Source organism: Varroa destructor, unplaced genomic scaffold (assembly GCF_002443255.2).
Source record: "Varroa destructor unplaced genomic scaffold, Vdes_3.0 BEIS01000001.1, whole genome shotgun sequence".
NCBI classification, from domain to species: Eukaryota; Metazoa; Arthropoda; class Arachnida; order Mesostigmata; family Varroidae; genus Varroa; species Varroa destructor.
Genome location: NW_019211454.1, coordinates 47,188,460 through 47,196,181, shown reverse-complemented (window position 1 = coordinate 47,196,181; position 7,722 = coordinate 47,188,460). Strand labels below are relative to the sequence as shown.

General features: G+C 42.3%; 1 long non-coding RNA gene across 2 annotated transcripts in view; it reads left to right on the top strand.

Moving 5' to 3' along the window:
• The first annotated feature begins 647 nt into the window (after nt 1–647).
• Nucleotides 648–7,722, top strand: part of LOC147758727 (uncharacterized) — a 43,924-nt gene continuing 36,849 nt past the window's right edge. For both annotated transcript variants that reach the window (XR_015319570.1, XR_015319574.1), the window contains exon 1: nt 648–957. This is a non-coding gene — a long non-coding RNA (uncharacterized LOC147758727). The remainder of the gene's footprint in view (nt 958–7,722) is intronic.

Below are 7,722 nucleotides of genomic sequence, written 5' to 3'. Positions count from 1 at the left end.
CAGCACACACTGTACATGGTCCGTACGTACGTGCGTGCTGTTTATATTCAAATATGATTATACAGCAATTCATACATATATAACATGTAGAAAATAAATATATTCGTTGTCCATTATAATTGCATCATTACGGCGTTCGGCGGATCAGCGGTCAAAAAAAGAACACTGTAAGATTGTCAAGCGCACACATGTACATCGTTTAGTGATGAAGGCCAAAAGGTAACGTATTTATGCGTAAGTTGAAAAAGATGGCAGAATCAGATGCGTAAGTGGTGCATAGTAAATGCAGGTTGTGCACCCTCAATTTTGTATATCTTCCTTTAAATGAAATAACAAGAACACAAATATATAGCTAACAAACGATAGTCTCTACTTCGGCCAGTAGCATTTGTATTTTGCATTTTTTTTGCTTCTTTTCTATGACACACATTATATTACACATTTCACGTACTTTAGGGCAATGACGTATCACTATTTGTATTTTGTGAAACTACTAAATTGTACTTGCAGTTGAGATCGACTTCTCATCAATTTCTTCTCGTATTATCATATTGTAGATGTCCTGAACGTAAAATCAGGCTATTTAAATTTATCGCGCGCCTTTGCCATGTGACTACAAAAATATTCGACACTCGTTTGAATCGGATATCCTTCAGCTGAGCTGAACTCGGTCGACAAAAAACTTTTTTTTTAATCTTAACTGAAAACTATTTTGCCTTACAGTCTGTAACGGTTCGGTGTAGGCCCCATTTAGGACCGCATTTCTAAAACGCGGTAATAGTCCGCTATGGATCGGTGGTGGAGTCGCTCAGGCAAAAGGAAGGAGGCCGCACAGATTCATTAAAGTTCAAGGAAGTGCTTGCATTCGTTAGTTTAACATCATCTTTAAAGACAGCCGATACAAATGAATTTTTGGCGTCGTCTGAGTTATTGCATATTCACAGAAAAAACGACTCGGTAAGTTCTTTTTTGTCTTCTCGCCTTTATCTTAGCGAAAAGCCCCTCGAATGCAATCAGCACTTTGAAGCTTCGATCGCATAGCATCCTGTCAGCAAAATCTGATTAGAAAGAGATGACGCTGCTACATTAACGTTAATGGGTATATGATGATATCTTCCTCAGCTTTTCTCTATGTTAATTAAATTTATATATCCCCACTGCTTTTAAGTTTTTTTCCAATCTTATGGATGGGCTAATCATGTCATTAAACGCGATGTTTGCCTTATAAGATCATGTTTGCCAAGTAGATCTTTTCGAGGCATTCCATTTATCGTGCGCGAGTTTTTACCCAGTGCAAAAACAGCGCTTAATCTTTAATCTTAAGCGAATATTTTACGACAAAAAAAAATGAAAATTCTAGTACAGAAAACCAGGGGCCATCTTGTGTATGGCTAACACACGTGGAATTCTATCTGTAGGAATGAGAATTTATCAGATGCATTACAAGAAGTTAATGTTATTTTATTGCTTACCCAAAAGTGCAAGAATAATACCTAGGACGTACAAGCAAGCTAGAACGATTCAAAACTTGCTAAGAACAGGAATTTCAATAGGGGTTTGAAAACTGTGAGATACTCTACAGTTTCCTCAATGTTAAAAGCGAGGAAATCTGGTAGACTTATTTACGATTCCCATTTGGGGGGCTTAGGGTCAGACACTGGTTCAAGCGCAAGTAGATTTGTATCACCCAATTAAGATCGTTCATTTAGCTTTGTCCTAGTTAGGATTGCATACAAGTCTAACGCACCCGTGTGCAAGTGTTATTCCGATTTAAATTCCGCAAGTCACCCGCGATCGACTAGTTTTCCATGCTAAGAAGACCTTTAGGTTCACTTTTTCTATTTAGTAGGGAGAAACAGGTGTTTCCCACCACCAGACGAAAAAGATACTTCGGCCGTGGGGGTATTTCCACGAACCTCCGCACCTATGCGATAGGAAATCGATACCATTCTTGTTGTGGCTAGAACAAATACCCTTCAATAGGAATCGAGCGGAATAACCTCCTGGTTAAGCAGAATCAATACTCATCTTAGGAAGATATAGGAACGCCTAATCCCATGTGCAAGAAAACAGAAGTCTGCTTTCGTTAGCTAGCTACTGGTTCACTTTATTTATTACAGAATTAGTTTGACAATAGACGCAGGCATCTGTCGAGTCAAATCTGTTTTTCTATCTTTCTAACCTAATCGGTATATAAATCTGTATCGTTGAGTTCAGATTGCCAGTGTTGCTCTCTGTCAATTAAATCAAATATCAGATTAGCCTTAAACACAAGCAGGGCAGAACTAGATCAATGATGATTGAAAGAATCGTATATCCTCCTATTACACCGCGTAAGCTCTTATGCTTTTAAACAAATCCCTCGCAGACTTTTTCGAAGTTTACAAAAAGTCCTCTGTTTCGTCAGATATCTAAAAGATCCTGACACCAGTAATATATAAACATCTCTTTCAAGCAGCAGAAACTCTCTCTGTATGTACCATTACATACTGCTTTTTCTAGAAGTTAATTATAAATGTATTCATGTTGGGTGTCGAACAAATGGTGGACACCATCTGCCTCAATGCCTAGGTAAGAAGCTAACTTATTTGTTTGATAATCCGTATTTCGTTGTTTTTGTTAGCATCTATGGTCTACATTATTGTTAGTTCAATACATTAACAGGGGGTACACACAAGTTGAAACAAGAGAAACAAACAAAACATTGATATAATTCTATATGTTGCATGCTCAAATCGAATTGAAACAGTAGTTAATTAGCTATAACACTCATTTTCATCATCGCTGCAAGATCTGCCCAAGAATAACGTGTTATGAGAGTGAAGCGGGGTCCTTTCGTATTTTCTACGGGATTGCTTCAATGTGAGAGACTGCCGCATATACCAAATGTTTAAGCAAAGCCTTATAAAACAGGCTCATTCAGCAAATATAAGAAAGAAAGCCACTTAGTAAATCAATTTCAAATCAGACAGCTGATGTAAAAGACAGCTGTATATTGACAAACGGATGCAAACTGTTTAACAACGTTGACATGAGCTCACCTTGGCTGTTTTATTAACTGCTGGGTATTTTTAGGCCACGAGCATTGTCATGCAGGTGTTTCTAAGTTCTGTGATGCTTCTTTGTTTTTTTGGATGCTATTCTTCGTAAAAAATTGAGAGAGGCTTTACTTACAAATGAGCTCTTCGATCTAGAAAACCTAGGATAGGGGCTACTGGTTAGGTGACCGCTACGTGATGAACTAATGTTTGAACTCAGAAAATTGAAAATCTACGTAATCGGTGCTACCATATCTAAACTAGCGATAGAAAATAATTAAAAATAAAGCTTAGAATAGGACACGATTTTTTTCTTCTGTTCAGAGTCGACTTGAAATCGGTGCTATGACAATTCATGACACGATTTTGTTTATTATTTTTGTATGTTATATGCTGTGTTAACCTAGGGAAATATACACAGCATTGAACGGCACAGCCATAGTCTTGTATTCGTAGCGAATAGTAATAACAGCCTTGATAAGCAATCGCCTATAGTGCCTATTCACCAGCACATAGCGAACCATTAACTCAACCTCGAACAGAACATTGAGTAGAACGTTGTCACTATCTAATGAGTTGCGGCAAAATATCACAAAATGGAAGTCCAAACGCCTGTTCGAGCTTGGCCTAGTGTCAGCTGAACCTTGCGGTTGGCTGAACAAGTGATAACCTTAATTTAGCCATCTGTTTCCCCTTTGGCCTTCAACCGCCGACTTCCCCGCAATCTCCGAATTGGGTCATGGGTTGGAAGAGCGACGTGATGGACAGTCGCAGGTATCGACTCCTGATGGAGCCGCTATCGGTAAGAACTGCCACGTGCAGCACGCTTCGTGCTCTGCGCTGTCAAAGGTGGTTAAGCTAACATTTCTCAATGTCAGTATCGGACAACTTCATTGCGCAGTTGACTATTGTGCACAATACTGAACACGTAAATTACATAAAAACTAGAGGACATCGACTTCGATCTTTGCTAAGTTTTCAAGTAAAACCTCGTAATAGCTAGCTGTCTATTTCAATGCATATCTGCAGACGTTAGCCTATAAGTTGACAACGCCACGCAGCTAATATCATAGAAAAAGACCAACTTTTTTTTACTCACAAAACCTATCTACTTTCTATGTTGTGGTCATAAAATGTCAAAGTTTACTATTTGGTGGGAAGCCGTTAACGGTAGAGGAAAAAATGATTGAACTGCGGATCTTTTACTATGCGATCAGAAAACTTACTGAGCCAATAGATCACAGTCTTTCATAGTAGCAATAATTTCTGTCTCATAATTTCATTGTTGACGAAAATATTGAAAATGGCGTCGCGGCAACATGATTGTCCACTAGAAGGTTCTAAAGAGCGGCTTGCTTGAAATATAGAATTTTTACGGGAAGTTAATTGCTCATCCGCAATACGTTGTGTAGATTGAGATGAATTTAATGGCTCGTCATATGGTAAGGTAAGCTGTCCTAGTGCTGCCCAAAGTGTCGAGGGACTGGAGACTCAAGTAGCTGAAGTCTACCTAGAGAACATCTATGCTTCGACTTTTACGCCCGGTACCTAAAAACTTGTCACCCTACTTGTACTTTTTACTTATACCTGGCCATTTTAGAGGAGAGACTAGCTACTCAGAGCAAATTTTTTTTCAGGCACAAAAATCACTAGTTTTTAGTGATGCCAAAAATTCTTCGCCATTGTCACTATTGCTTCACTACAATATATATATCGCCAGCGCCGGTGTATATACATCCAACCTATTGGCACCCTCAGCTGGAAAAGAAGACGGTAGAAGCGAATGCGGATCATAATTGTGGCACGAATGATAGGTGGTGGGGCTGTCGCTGTTGTTATTCAATGTCAGTGGTCAATTAGTGGTGTCTACGATGCCAGAGCGCCATACCCTCTGGTGCAGCAATGAAACGCTACCCAATTCCCAGCCAGTCGGGGAGATGGCTGCCGACAGAACACGAGAGAGAAGAGTATTCCCAAAAAGAAAAGCAACGAACTGTATAGGCCATACGGCGCGTGCTTGCTTTTAGAGGTGGCTATAGAAAATATATAAGGCTGGAGGTATGTTTCCTATTCTTTTCCATAGTCTGCGGCCGAAGTAGATTCGCATCCGTGCGTACGTTAGGATCAGGATGGCCAGAGCTGCCGTCGTACTACTATGATAAAGAGAAAGCTAACAAGAGGAAGTAAAAAAACAGAAAGCATTTACTGCTCTCCATATCACTTGGGTAGGATTTCAGCGGCGACGGTAGCAATTTGACTCCCACGAGTGAGCCACGATGAAGGACAAATGGCCGAGCGGAGGCTGCGGCGGCGGGGGTGCCAACCCCTTGGGTGGGCACCCGCTCTTAACACGAGGGTAGCAGCAGCAGGAAAATAAGTGCGGTGTCTTTGGGCGAAGGCGGCCTGAGTGGCCTTGGCGGTGGTAACGGAAGATTCCTTTAGAGACGGAACGCCACAGAAGAGTCACAGAGCAGCCGTGAATGCTAGGTAACACAATATTCTACTTAATGTTAACAATATTTCCGAGAGAATGCCAGCGCTCCGACTGCCTCACTTCCTCCACTGTTGTCTCCATCGCTAGCACTGCCTCCCTTCAATAAGTCAGATTGCCTATATTGCAGCAGCGACAACGACGTTAGCGAGAGGAGTCGGAGCGCCCTTAGCCATGGTATTATAGAAGCATATACAACTGAGAACCGACTTAGGGCACACTACTTCAATTCAAGGTAGAGCGGAAAGAACAGTAGAGCTGCTGGTACCACAGGGCCTTCCGGCGCCACTAGACTCCTGTTGGTATAACCAACGAAGGCGATCTTCTCTCTCTGAGCTTTCGCAGCCGGATCCCGGTACGTCCTTTATCGGTCTTCCACTGGAGTTTAGGTCGGTTGAGTGTTGATCACTACCCGTTGAAGTCGCCGCGGGAAGCCTTTGTTAAAAGAGAAGCGGCTACATCCGTTACCTAGCACTAATAAACGCGTTGCGTTTTCACTGGGTTGTCGTTCTAGCGGCTGTTATTGTGAAGGTGTTTCTGTGCCTGTTATGTCTTCTGCGTGAACCGGACCAGTGATTCACCGAACACCCAGTTCGGCGTACGCAGCCTGCGCGACCAACTCTGCCCTGTTTTCGTTTGTGTCGAATGAGGGAATCTTTTTTTTCTTTATGTGTAAGACTGTTTAGGTTCTGCTGCAAAGGAGCGAATGAAACCATTAATCCCTTCATGGTTTAGCTACCGTCGCCTGATTAACCGACAGCATTCAGGCATGGTTTGGAGAACCAGAGAGAGAATGCCCACAACTTCCTTTTTGGTGGGCTAGAAAAGGAGTTGCCAGCCGCGTTACTCCGATTTAGTGCACCGGTTTTCCGGTCTGCCTGTCCACTGTTACCATGCATCCATCTAATTTCTAGCGATGGATTGGTAATGTAGCTCCATGCGATGCACGTCCAGGCAGCAATGGAATGTGCCGATGACCGACGAGCGCCGAACGGACCGGCCACTGCGACAGTTGCTGCATCAAAGCCGTGGATTCACCACTACTAGGCACACTTCGGAGTGGACTCAGCTGAACCAAGACAATGTGGGGACGGTCATGACGACTTGTGGATCATGCGGAAGTATTCAATAGATTAGCGTACCTAAAATAGCTGGCTGCCCTTCGAAACAGCGACGAGGAGGACAACCGCCGGCCGAGGCGGACATGAAGGGTACTATGTGCTACAGCGGTCTCTGCTGTAAGTCAGTTGACCGTAGCACATGGAGATGGACATAGGCCGCGATAATGACACTCATATCGTAATCTTGTTGCATATACACAAACATGCACACACACAAAAGTACCAACATCAATGTAATACATGACTCTGTCTGAACACATTTTCAATTGTCCTTATCTGATTGTCGCCATACACTGCTTGAAGAGCTTCACGAACTTACTCACCTTGTCCTCCTTTGGGGAGCACTGATAATGGCTTAATCGGTAGATAGAAACGGTGTCATCGAAATTCTGGTTGTGTTCCGTCGGTTTGGCAAAGTATAAGCTGCGGCAGATTTCCACCAGCAGCAGGAGCGGTAGTGGTTGCAGTAGTTCTTTGAGGTCGATTGGTAAATGTATGTTAGTCTATGTAGCTATTTGACAACATTGGAGGCTACAGTGGTGTTTATAGTTCAGCGTATCGCAGCTGTAGTTGCCCGCTGCTAGTATTGTGTCTGTTCCAGTTTCTCAACCTGTAAACTTTACTATCTGAGCTGAATATATCCCTTCGCTTCTCCAACTTTAGTTAAAGTTACGCACATAATATTTATACAACGGCTAACAATACTTATTTTAGAATAGATTCTTCCGAAGGTCTTCCGTAGTACTAATAGCTGTTTGTTATTGGTTGCCCAATTGTCCTCTAAACCCCTTCCTTTTAAAGTCTTCATTTCCAGCTCCTTTCTCACCGTACAGCATTGTACTTAGGGAATCGCATGAACATCCTATAAGCTTTAGATATTTGGACTCTATTGCGTCTTTGGCAGTGCGCTGACGCTGCCACTATTTCAGGAAGAAAGGCACAATGCTGCGATAGACACAGTAACAATGCGGTGATGCCCCTACCTTCCTTTAGTAGTCTGTCATATAGCGCGAATTGCGTCAGTTTATTTTTTCCGATTATATGCCCGATTTGGTTTTTCGTGATACGCTCT